The 12,614-nt window shown below is 43.2% G+C and overlaps 1 protein-coding gene across 13 annotated transcripts in view; it reads right to left on the reverse strand.

Annotated features, from left to right (window-relative positions):
• Positions 1–12,614, reverse strand: part of ZBTB38 (zinc finger and BTB domain containing 38) — a 164,553-nt gene that overhangs the window by 38,815 nt on the left and 113,124 nt on the right. For 2 of the 13 annotated variants that reach the window (XR_013447310.1, XR_013447311.1), the window contains one exon: positions 1,091–1,221. The exons of 10 other annotated variants lie outside the window; for them this stretch is intronic. The gene's annotated coding sequence lies outside the window, so the exon portion shown is untranslated. Of the gene's footprint in view, positions 1–1,063; positions 1,222–12,614 lie in introns of those variants that run through there. One more of the 13 variants, XR_013447309.1, reaches the window with a different exon arrangement.

A 12,614-nucleotide genomic window follows, 5' to 3' on the forward strand; every position in this document is an offset into this window, starting at 1 on the left:
TAAAGGTATGTACAAAGTGTTAAAGGATGAAATGCCAACTTATTATTTATAGGGGCCCTGGAAAGCTTGACATCAATCAACTGGGGGGACACCTGGGTGGCTCAGTCGTTAAGCATCTGCCTTCGGCTCAGGTCATGATCCCGGGGTCCTGGGATCGAGCCTCGCATTGGGCTCCCTGCTCAGCAGGAAGCCTGCTTCTCCCTCTCCCTCTCCCCCCACCCCGTTCATGTTCCCTCTCTCGCTATCTCTCTGTCAAATAAATAAATAAATAAAATCTTTAAAAAAAAAAAAGTAAAACTGGGATGTGGGAAAGGCATTCTAAGCAGAAGGAACACCGTGGGCAAAACAAACACAAAATGTTTTTTTTAAGCAGGCTCCACACCCAGTGTGGAGCCCAACACAGGGCTTAAACTCATGACCCTGAGATCAAGACCCGAGCTGAGATCAGGAGTCAGACACTTAAGCAACTGAGCCACTCAGGCGCCCCAAGTAGTTTTTATTAACCAGCTAGAACCAGGCCCGGGGCGGCTGACAATAAAACCCCATTGCCATAAAAGAAATAAAAATTCTGCCTTCAAAGTTTTGTGGTGTAGCAAGGGAAGTAAGATGTGTTTATGAAACGCTGCATAACAAAGACATGTGCAGGATCATGCAGGCAGGCAGGCAGGCAGGCTGGTCAGGAGAACACAGTGGGAGTTCTGGGGAGCAGCTGGGGAGTGGGAGCGAGGGAAGGCACAGGGAGTAGCTCAGCAAAGCTCTTTAGGAGGAAGCGCCGTTTACTGGATCTTGAGGGCAGAATTTAGCTCTGCAGATATAAACAAAGGGAGGAAAGAGAATTTCACTCACAAAGAGGCACAGAGTTTCATGCCCTCAAGAAGTTTAGAATCCAAGAGTCAATGTAAGAGTGTAAAACAACAAGCCCCAATCTGCACAAGCAGGCTAGAAAAGCAGTGAAAGTTGCTGAAGGTGCACCTTAACGTCTCTCAGACTCCAGCACCCACCTTTCGAGCTTACCAGTGCCTGCCACGTGGACTGCCTCCCGGCTGTAGTCACCTGATCACTTCAGAAGCTGCTATAACTATAAGCCACATCCTACATGTCCAAAGGGCAACAGAGAAATGAGTCTGAAGTCTGTAGACCAGAGGACCACAGGCAAATCTGGTTCCCGCAGGTTTTGTCTGGCCAACCTGGTCTTTGGAACCACGTTTCTGAAAAACTGGGCTGATGTCGAAAACAGTAAGATTTAACATAAAAATCAATATATCTTTTCTTGAACAATAAGAAGAGTGGGCAACAGTGGTTGCTGCCTGCCTGGCAAGAAGGACTGGGCGCCTAGTAGCTGTGCCCCCTCATCACGGTCACCTACAGTCACACGCTGCTGGCCCAGGCACTTACCACCAAGTGGCTTCTGTCACATGACCAGCCTGGCCCCTTCAGCTGGCTTCCTTTGTTGCGACTGATAAGAACATTACGTGAAATAACATTAGACCCACAGATCTTATCAGACATACTTAACTTTAAAGATATCTCCAAAATTAAAGTTAAGACTTATTAATAAATGAGCTTTTGTGTGTTGGCAGTCATCCTCAGCAAAAATAGTAGTCTTGACTTAAAAAAGTTAAAGTGACCTCCTCTACTCTATTTCTTTATAGAGAATAACTTAGTACTGAAGCTTTAGGAGTTCCTGCCAATGGAAAGCCCACGGAAGACCTCAGAAAAGTAAATATAAGACGGGAAGATGAGATTTAATTTATGTGTAACTTTCTAAAATGTTTTCTAAAAAGCAAGTTTCATGCAATAAATTCACTATTCTCAGTAATATTACCAAGATGGAATAGATAAACATGAAAAAGGCTAATAAAAATGTCACAGATGCAAAAATTTTGGTGGGCCTACATTTCGTTTAAAATAATTTGTAATTAGATAACGGTGATCATCTGACTTATGTTACTATTTTCCTGAGTTTGTATTTAAGCTATAAATAGCCTTTAACATATACCTTCTAAATACATAAATATACATATGCATGTATTCATATGTATGTACAAATAAAGGTGTGACTTTATTATAAATATATGAGCGTATGCTATATAAAAATGTTTACATAGTCATACACTTATTTATAAATATATATACATATATATATAAAAATATAGGGTGAACACATAATTCAGCATCTAAAACAGGACACTTGAGAGAGAAAACAGATGCAACTAATAACTATGCCAGAGAAACAGGTATATATTGGTTCAGTACCTGGGGAAATAGGATGAATGGTCATCCTCTATTTATTTATATATATACACATATACATAAATATATATACACACATATATAATTTTTTTTAAATTTTTATTTATTTATTTGACAGACAGAGAGACAGCGAGAGGGAACACAAGCAGGGGGAGTGGGAGAGGGAGAAGCAGGCTTCCCGCTGAGCAGGGAGCCCAACATGGGGCTCGATCCCAGGACCCTGGGATCACGACGTGAGCCGAAGGCAGACGCTTAATGACTGAGCCACCCAGGTGCCCCTATATATACAAATCTGTATATATACATATACATATACAAAATATAAACCTCTATATAAATATAAAATTCCATATTATAGTTATAAGTACATATGTGTATATTTACGTAAAATGTACTTAAAAGTATATAAAATGCTTTTAAGAATTTTATAACTATATGATAAACATACTTTATAATTACACTTTATAAATGCCATTGGGAAATTCTAGTTAATTCATATACTTAGGATCTTCTGCTGCTTTTGTCTCCTGCCATACCCCAACCTTCCCTAATAAATACACATATATTTAATGCAAAGGTGGGCACTTAAATAAAATACTTCTGATGATTAAATTACCTCTTCTTCAGCTTTTAGAATGAATTAGCTTTAAAAAAAATAAAATAGGGGTGCTTGGGTGGCGCAGTCGGTTAAGCGTCCAACTCTTGGTTCTGGCTCAGGTCCTGATCTCAGGGTTGTGAGATGAGCCCTGAGTCGGGCTCTGCGCTCAGTGAGGAGTCTGTTTGGGTTTCTCTCCCTCTTCGTCTGTCCCTCCACCCTGCGCTCTCTCTCTCTCTAAAATAAATAAATCTTTAAAAAATAAGTCTATGCTCATGGTAAAATATTCCAACAGTACAGAAGTGTATAAAGGTACAAAGCAGAAACCCCCTTCTCCATCCTAGCCTCCCTTCCCCCACACCAATGCGCCCATTAGCACGCACAGCTCGCATACTCCCTAGCCACGGATACCTTTTTCCTAACTTCGGAAGATTTATAAATGACATCTGTATAAAAGCTCTAGGAGAAAAATTATTTCCTCTTGAGTTTCTCCTACCCTAGATTCTATCTCCTCTGCTTGGCAATTCCTTAAACTTACTCATCTCAGGTGACTGCCCATCTGGGCAGTGTCCGTCCTCTAGAATTTCTAGATTTTGGCTCCTACCTTTATTATAATATGTGTTATAATATTATGCAGTGTTATGCATTTGTTCATGTTTATATCCTTCCCTACTTGCTCCTTGAGTGCAGGGTCAATCTAACTCATCTTTGTTCTCCTGATACGTATAGGGTATAGCACACTGTTGATGATGTTGACAGTGAGCGAGAGGAACTGCCTCTTCAGACCCTGAGCAGCAAATGGCTTAAATTACACATTGTGCTTAGAAAAGTTCCTGATTTAAAGCTTTAAAAATGAGAACCAGATGAACCCAAATTCTACTTTACAGAGAGCAAAATTAACTCTCTTATTAGAAAAATAAAAATTCCTGTCCATTTTTTCCCTAGTTTCCTTCTAATCTGGCAGTTCTCAAAGTGTTTCATGGACCTTGAGTCTCCCAAGACCCTTTCGTCAGGCTCGTGAGGGCAAAACTATTTTCATAGTAACACAAAGATGTCATTTGCCTTTCTTCCCCCACCATGTTAACATGTGCATGAACAGTACAAAAGCAATGATGGGTAAAAGAGCTGATGCTGTAGCAAACATCAAGCCAGTAACACCCAGATGAAAAAGTGAAAATTATTAATTTTATTAAATCTTTTGACTATTGAATATACACCTTTTCACCATTCTGTGTGATAAAATGGGAGGCAGACACAAAACACTTGCAGTGCATACTGAAAAAACCATGACTGCCTTAAGGAAAAGCGCTTGGGTGGTTCTTTGTGCTGTGAGTTGAATTAGCCAACTTTTTTTTCATGGAACACCGTTTTTACATGAAAAAACGACTGATAAATTATGGTTATTCAGATGTGGATATCTGGGCAAACATTTACTTTAAAATGAACTAAGTGTGCCTGTCATTTCTTTTTTTTTTTTTTAAGATTTATTTTAGAGAGAGAGAAAGAGAGAGAGTGGAGGGAAGGACAGAGGGAGAGGGAGAGAGAGAATCTCAAGCAGACTCCCTAATGAGCGCGATCCCATGACCCTGAGATCATGACCTGAGCTGAAATCAAGAGTCTGGATGCTTAACCGACTGAGCCACCCAGGTGCCCCTCAAGGAAGTAGCCATTTTATTGCCAGTAATAATATTTGTCTTTCAGGAAAATTACAATATTGGAAAACTTGGTATTTAACATAAACTTTGGTATCCACCACCATGAGCTCTATGCTTCTCAATACATAATGATTTTTCTAATGAGGTTAGTGGTAATGTTAATGAATGTGATTTTTGGATAGCATGCAATGAGTCTGGAAGACAGGCACAGTTCAGTGAACTAATATTTTCCAAATAACCAATGCATACTGTTACCAAAAAACCATGCACGGGCTAAAAGGTGAAAGAGACATCAGTAGATTTAAATGTGACAAAGTATGGAAAGTTCATTGTTATGGTTTCAAGTTCCATATTGCGACTAATCTTTAAAAAACCACCTACCTGTCAAGTTTTGGTGTATTATCAAAGAATATCCACAATTAACTGAAAAAGCTATTAGAAAACTTCTCCCCTTTCCAGCTACCTATTTGTATGAGGTGAGGTTTTCTTTACATACTTCAACTATAACAACATACTTGCCACTGAATTCAGAAGCTGAAATGAAAATCCAGCTGTCTTTCTATCAAGCTAAATGTTATATATTTGCCACTTTTCCCATTATATTTTTTGCCTTAGAAAACAGTTATTTTTAAAAATATGTTATTTTATCATGCAACTGGGTTTATTGTGGTCATTTTTCATGAGTTGTTTTTTAAGTTCTCCTTTTAAATTCTGAATATGGCAAATATTGATAGATCTATAACTCTGATAATCAGCAAAAGCTCTTTGGGTCCTCAACGATTTATAAGAGTGTAAGGGGGTCCTGGGAACAACAAGTCTGAGAAATGCTGTTCTAACCTATAAGAAAATGTTCAAAATGATTGTTAAAGATATAATTTAAAAATTATTTTACTCAAAATAAATCAGATATAGGCTTAAAAGAACTAGGGACACAGTGGATGAAAACGTGGTAAAATACAAAGCAGAAATCCCCGGGAGGAGAGGCCAAGGGATGGAGAAACACAGACACGCCCACCGTCACACAGATACACGTTCTCTAGCTGTCTTTAACTGCCCAAGCTTGAAGTGGTTACTAACCGTCCCTGCAGTCTGAGCATGGCTGAAAAGCCAGGGGGACCAACAGTCCCTCCACACTCTCCGTACTGTGGTGAAAACTGTTCCTTGATTTGCAGGACCTCCGCCTCTCTTCTGTTTGAACAATCTAGCACTGCTTGCATTCCCGCCTTCCAAATCTCAAAGGTTAGCTTGGTCACAGTATTCTGTGTGCCCATATGATTCTATCCTTTCATCTATCAAATTAGCTCCCTCCCCATTAGATCCTGGAGACCGCTTTTAGGCACTGGTCTACTCGTTCTCCAACTAAACTTGGAAAAAGGGGAACAATTCTTACCAATGATCTGAGCAACTAACTCCCTGTATTTCCAGCTTAATTAAATCTTCCCTCCCAATCAGTCAAGACAACTTTACTGAAATACACAGAAGTCAAAAAACTTAAAGTGAGAGTTTCCATATAAACTTTAACTCTCACAGTGCAAAAAAAAAAAATCTTGGAAAACCTCTTTAAGTTATTAATCAACAACATACCTATCATGTAGAACTTTATAGGGCTTGCTAATAAAACTTGGTGTACTTTTATTAGTAAATCTTTAAGAGTCGATGGAGAGCGAAGTAACGCTACCTTGAGTAAGGCCACTCTCGTGGGCCAGACTGAGGCTCATTTTTCTAAATCTTCTGATCAGAGGCAGAGGCCAAGCGCCCTCTTGCAGCACACTGGCTACTCAATTCCTAACGTACATAACAACAAAACTGAATCAACAGAGCAACTTTCGCTTCTCTCTACTGCACGTCTTCCTCTATAAAAAGAAACTTAGAAATAAAACCCAACTAAAAAAAGAACACACTATATTAGGATACTGACCTGGAATCCTGCAAAAGTCAAACGCACAGTCCATTTCGGGGCAGTGTGGGGCCCATATCGAGTGGAAGCTGCGAGTCCCCGCAGAAAGTGTGCTGACAAAGGACCCCGCTTCAGGGATCCCGCTCCCCCAGCCCGCACACATCTTTGCAGCACACTTTCTCGTAGTCACGTTGGGGGACTACGTCAGACCTCCTCATATGACAAGGTGTCAGAAATACACGCATCGGATCTCAAACACAGATTACAAAACAGAAGCCCTTTAGAGAATATGGCTGTGTCTAGGAAAAGGAAAATCCTCGATTCTCTTCTAAATGCAGTCCGAAAGGGGTAGAGAAGAGCTGCATTTATCAGACTCTAATGCAATTAAACTATCAGATTCAAGAAGGCATTGTAAGGCAAGGAAAGTTTGCTTTTTCAACTGGAATTAAAGCCGTTCAAAAGGCCGACATCAGAAAGCTGCTAGGGTGTATTTGACAGAGGGAGGTTGGCTTGAACAACCTTACCTGAATGTATTACTTTGAAAAGGTAAACATTTGGTCTCTAGACTTGTAGTTGCGTGCATATTGATTGTAAGAACAAGTATTATCAGATTCATGAGTGATGCAATGGGCTCGGTTAAATATTTCAGGCTGCTTGTTTGGAAAGATGAAAGGGGGAAAAGGTCCTTGGCTTCTCTTTTTCTTTTTCAAACACAACAGTATTTCAGGGTAGCCCATGTCCCTTGGGTTCATCTCAGGATTGAGCTTGCCCACATACCTACTTAAGAAACCCGGCCAACAGGCTTCAAGTGTTTCTCTCTGAAGCCCTCCAGGGCTGTGTTTGTTTCTCATCTCAGCCAAGCTCCATTGACACTCAGAGTCCCTGATGTGGAAGGCATTTTTTAATCTGAATGCTGGGGGGACTGAGTTACCAAAATGATCAGGGACAGGGTTCCTGTCCTCGGAAACGTCTCAGTTTGGGGTGAGCTTATCATCAAGAGCTGCTTTCAAAAACCAAATACCGTTTTCTTGTGAACCTAAAGGGCAGACTGATTTAATGGCCCTGTTCCTCTCAGTGGACTGCTTCCTCCTGGAAAGGGCAGAGGGAAGAACTGTCAGATATTCTGGCTACTGAACAAGAATGACCCTCCAGCACGTCACAAGGATGGGTCATCCTGAAACAGACCGAACACCAACTGCTGCTTGGGCATTATACTATCTAAACCCACCTCCCCATGGCACCTTCCCTCTCTAGCCCCTGATCCCTGTGCACCCCAGCTTTCTGGGGACTGCCGCACGACAAGGAATCACAGTTTACACTGGTTCTTTCTGGATGAGCCAGAAACTGGGCAGGGAGGAGTGAGTGCCACAACACACACAATGCAACACACACAATGCAAATGTGCCAAAATGCTTGGCACACAGTGGGGTTCAGTGAGTGCGGGCTGGAACCAGCTGGAGGACTGACCGTGTCCTGCTCAGCTGGTGGCTTTGGAGAGAACTGCATATGTAGTCCATGCTTCATGCGGTACATGGGACGATCTTTTAAAAAACACAAATGAGATCAAGCCAAGCCCTGCTTAAAACCCTTCAGTGGTTTTCCCCTGAAGTCAGCACAAAATCCAGACCCTTCACTGTGGCCTGTGAGGCCCGGTGTGGTCCACGGGTCCTGTCCACTCTCTCTCGACTTGCCTGCTGCCTTCCATCCCACTCTCTGTGCTCACCACATAGGCCTCCTTTTGCTTACTCCACCTGCCAAGTCTCTTCCGGCCCTGGGGTCTTTAAACATATTGAACCCAGAACTGCCCGTGGCTGGCTCACTCTCATGCTTCGGGCCCGCTCAGACATCATCCTGGAGGGACCACCCTCTGTCTATCTTTGATCCTGCTTTCACTCGCCCTCACCATGCCTGGTTTTCCTTCGTACACCTATCGCAACCTGCCATTATCACGTGTGTCGGCCTACCTGTTCACTGTCCACTCTGCCCAATAGGAGGTAAGCTCCAGGAGGGAAAGGACCTCGTCCACCCTGTTCACTGCTACGTCTACAGGACGCAGCACACGGTGGGCACTCGGGAAATAGACTAGTGAAGTGGCTGTGCACAAAATACACAAATGAGGCTCACCCTGATTAAAAAAGAGCAACCTGCCCCTCTCCCCCACGTTCCCTGTGCCCTGTACCCTGCTCTGCTCTTTTCTTTTCCACGGTACCCACAGCATTCCAATATACTACACAATTTACTCCTTTATTGCTTACGGTCCATCCGCCTACTAGAACTGAAGTCTCACAAGGGCAGTCATCTTTGATATTCTTCCCTGACGTATCTAAGGCACCCAGAACAGTGCCTGACGCATAGTAGGTCCTCAATATTCATTTACTAAATACACAATCCATCCTGTAAATAGATACATGTTTCTAAAGCAATGTTAGATATGGGTAGGCACCATACATATTGCCATTACAATTTGCATCTATCTGTTTGAATTTCCCCAATCAATTTAGAATAAAATTGCTTTTATCTGATGCATTTCTGGATTTCCGGTTGTGAAGCACTTCACATATTAACTCTTTTAATCCCCTTCACCATCCTGTGCGGCAGGCACGTAAAATGGGGATATTACTATATACTCACAGGGTTAAGGGAATGAACAGAGTCTGTGCTGGGTATACGGAAGCTGATATTATTGGGTCCACAATATCGAGTGGAAACTGCGCCCAGACAAGTAAGTGCTTGCTTGCAGGAGAGCTGTAATTGCTGAAGGCGGTGCAGCGCTCAGTCCCCCACACTCTGCTGCCTCACGGGCATGTACACACACAGCAGGAGTGAAGACAGAGCAGGTGACCTGATCTAGCCGCACAAAACTGCCCTGCACGGAGTGCAAACAGCAGGAACAGACCCAGGCTGAGATTCAAGAGCTAGAGCCACTGGGGGCAGCCAGCCTGGGTCACATGCCAAGAAGGAACTGAGAGATGCTGCCTGGCATGAAGCAGAATGTGTCAGAATGGTCCCCAGGAAGGGCCACTGAGGATGGGAGTTAAGGCAAGCAGACCCCTTGCCCCGGGCAGCTGTCCCCAGGGCAACCCGAGCATTGCTAGAGACTGAGCTCGGGCACCCTCTAGGTGCCACCTGAACACACTCCACAGTCAGCCACAGTGTCTGTCCCCTGGCCCAGAACTGGCTAAACACCCGACACCAAGCCTTTACAGCCACGTTGCCAACTTAAAATTTTAGTATTAAAAAAAAGTTGATTTTTAAAAGTCTATTACCAATTCGATTCAGTCCAAGCACTCAGAAGACAAAGACCAAGGATTTGCACAGCGAGGATCTGTTAATCTCAAGTGTATGTATCAGGAAAAAGAGTTTTCATTCCCCTCCCCTCCCCACCAGTATTTAGATTTACCCTCTCATCATTGGACTGGGGATGATGCAGTCTTCAGGGGTCAGGAAACTCGCTGGAGCCCTGTCCGTCGGGGTACAGCATGACAGCAATGAGTACGAAGCCCCGGGGGAGCACTACAGAAAGAGAATCTCCAGGGGAGGGCCAACTTTGGGTGTGAGCTCTCTCCATGACAGATGGCAGAGTCTCCCCACAAACACAGAATGGAGACATGGCCAGTGACGCTCGTTAAAACCCTAAATCCAAATTCCAGTATCTTCACCAAGGCTTATAAAGTCCTCTGTGACTTAACCCCATTTCCTGCCACTCTAACCTGCATCAGCCTTCTTTCTGTTCCTTGAATATGCCTAGGATCTTCCTATCTCTGGGCCTCTGTACATGTTGCTCCTGCATCCTAGAATGCCCTTCTAGCCCAGGAGGCAGCCACCTCCATCCAACAATCCTCCCCCCCTCAATTAGGTTCATCTGTCATATATTCTCAGCATACTTTTCTTTCATAGTACTCAATACAATTGTAATTACGTATTGACAAATGGGAGCCTTTACCACAAGAGTATAAATTCTATAAGGGCTAAGACTGTTCACCAGTATCCCTAGCTCCCAGCACTCTACTTGGCACACAACAGGTGCTAATAAACCTTTATCAAATGAATGCAAAAACAAAAAGCACCCAAACACGAAGCCTTCTAAAGCCCACCAGGCACTGTTACCAAGCTTTCTGGATCCAGCATTAGGTCAATGCAAACTGTCCTATTTGTCACCTATGGTAAAAGAGGGGAATGCCTTTGTTGAACATAAAGAAGTCAAGAAGCTGTTCTGCCATGGTATAAGGAAACACGCACGCACGCACACACACACACACACACACACACACACAACCAAATCAACACTGCCAGCCTAAAGCTGAGCTAACTAGGACAAGTGAGGGCCATCTACTGCCCACAAAGTTGTCACTGCTCAAACAAGTTAAAACATTGAAACACAGCTTCAAAACACTGAAAAATGGCTTACTATTACTGCTTTGGCTCAAAGGAAAGAAAAGAGCAATACTTTAAGCTCTACTGATATGCTTTGCTCTGTTTAAGACAATAGGCCCAGGGGTGCCTGGGTGGCTCAGTCAGTTAAGCGGCTGCCTTCGGCTCAGGTCATGATCCCAGGGATCGAGCCCTGCATCAGGCTCCCTGCTCAGCAGGGAGCCTGCTTCTCCCTCTCCCACTCCCCCTACTTGTGTTCCCTCTCTCGCTGTCTTTCTGTCAAATAAATAAATAAAATCTTAAAAAAAGACAACAGGCCCAAAATGGAGTCACTTATGCTAAGCCCCATGTCACCAAACTGAAACTTAATTTAGTTTGGCTCTTCCAGAAATTGAATCTTAAACCAGTCAATCAGGAATCAACTGATCAGCATTAAGTAAGTAATCTGCCCGATGATGCCCTGCTGTCCCATATAAGGAAAGTAACCTTGCAATAACCAATCTGCCTTTTTGCCCAGTATAACTTCCTTATTCTGCTCTGGTCTGCCTATAAAATCTCTTGCCTTGCATAGCTCTTTGGTGCTCCTTTTTATCTGCTACATTGGATGCTGCCCAATTCACAAATCACTGAATAAAGTCAATAAAATCTTTAAAATGTACTCAGATGAATTTTGTTCTTAAATATTTTAAACTCCAGGGATTTGGCCTTTGTCCCTTGAGTGCTTGGACTAAATTGGAAACAAACTTTTAAAATAACTTTTTAAAAAAATACTAAAACTTCAAAGTAATAAACATATGGGTGTAGTAGAAAAAAAATTGTGCGCACGCACTGGCCCATGACTTCTAACTACGCTACGAAGAAACAAATCACTGTTGTCTCCTGCTTGTGTCGGAGCCCCCCCCCCCGCCCCCGCCGCGCCCCATGGGCAGCCTTCCTGAGGGCTACTTTAGTGTGACACCGACATCCTACCACAAATGCATCAATGTCCCCAACAAGACTTGCTCATCAGACAGGAGGAGACTCACGTTATATGCCAGCCACATCCATGTGCCCAGTACTGTTCTACACACTCCGTATACACCATTCCGATTAAGCTCACAGCAACCTGATTTTGCAAATGAGAAAACCGAGATGTGGAGAGGCTATGTAATTTGACTGGGGTCATTTAACTAGTAGGCAGCACAGCTGGGATTCAGACCCAGGCAGTATGACTCAAACACCAGACTCTCCATTTCAGGTTGAGGAGCGCCAAGAAGAACTCAGCTTTTCCACCTCTTTCTTGGTATCAAAGGCTCATATGCTCCCCACCCCAGCCTACTTACCAGTGTGGGAACGCTTGGCAAATTGTCAGCTGGACCTGAGCAGAGCTGCCATTAGCAGGGGGACAGGTTATGCCCTGTGATGTGCTGTGATCACAGGAAGGGGAGACTGAGAGCCAGTTCATGCTCTGCTTGGCCAGGCGGGTGCACTGGTGAGGGCTGCATCCTCCCGCCAGATGGAGGGGGCCATTTCTTTAAAATGCACAAAGATGCCATATGGGCCACCAGGTGGCCCTGTGGTGAATACTTTAGGGAAATTCAGAATTCTCCATAACATTCTACTTTTGTTTTCCCAAGAAAAATGTAAACTTCAAAATAATATATGGTGCTCATAAATATTAATATTATTATTTTAAAGATTTTATTTTTAAGTCATGTCTACTACATCCAACATGGGGCTCAAACTTACAACCCCAAGATCAAGAGTTGCATAATCTACTGAATGAGCCAGCTAGGTGCCCCAATATTACTAGTTTTTGATCCATTTCTATTTCAAGGTAATACTTATCAAATGCCTACCACTC

Source organism: Halichoerus grypus, chromosome 1 (genome assembly GCF_964656455.1).
Source record: "Halichoerus grypus chromosome 1, mHalGry1.hap1.1, whole genome shotgun sequence".
Taxonomy (NCBI): Eukaryota; Metazoa; Chordata; class Mammalia; order Carnivora; family Phocidae; genus Halichoerus; species Halichoerus grypus.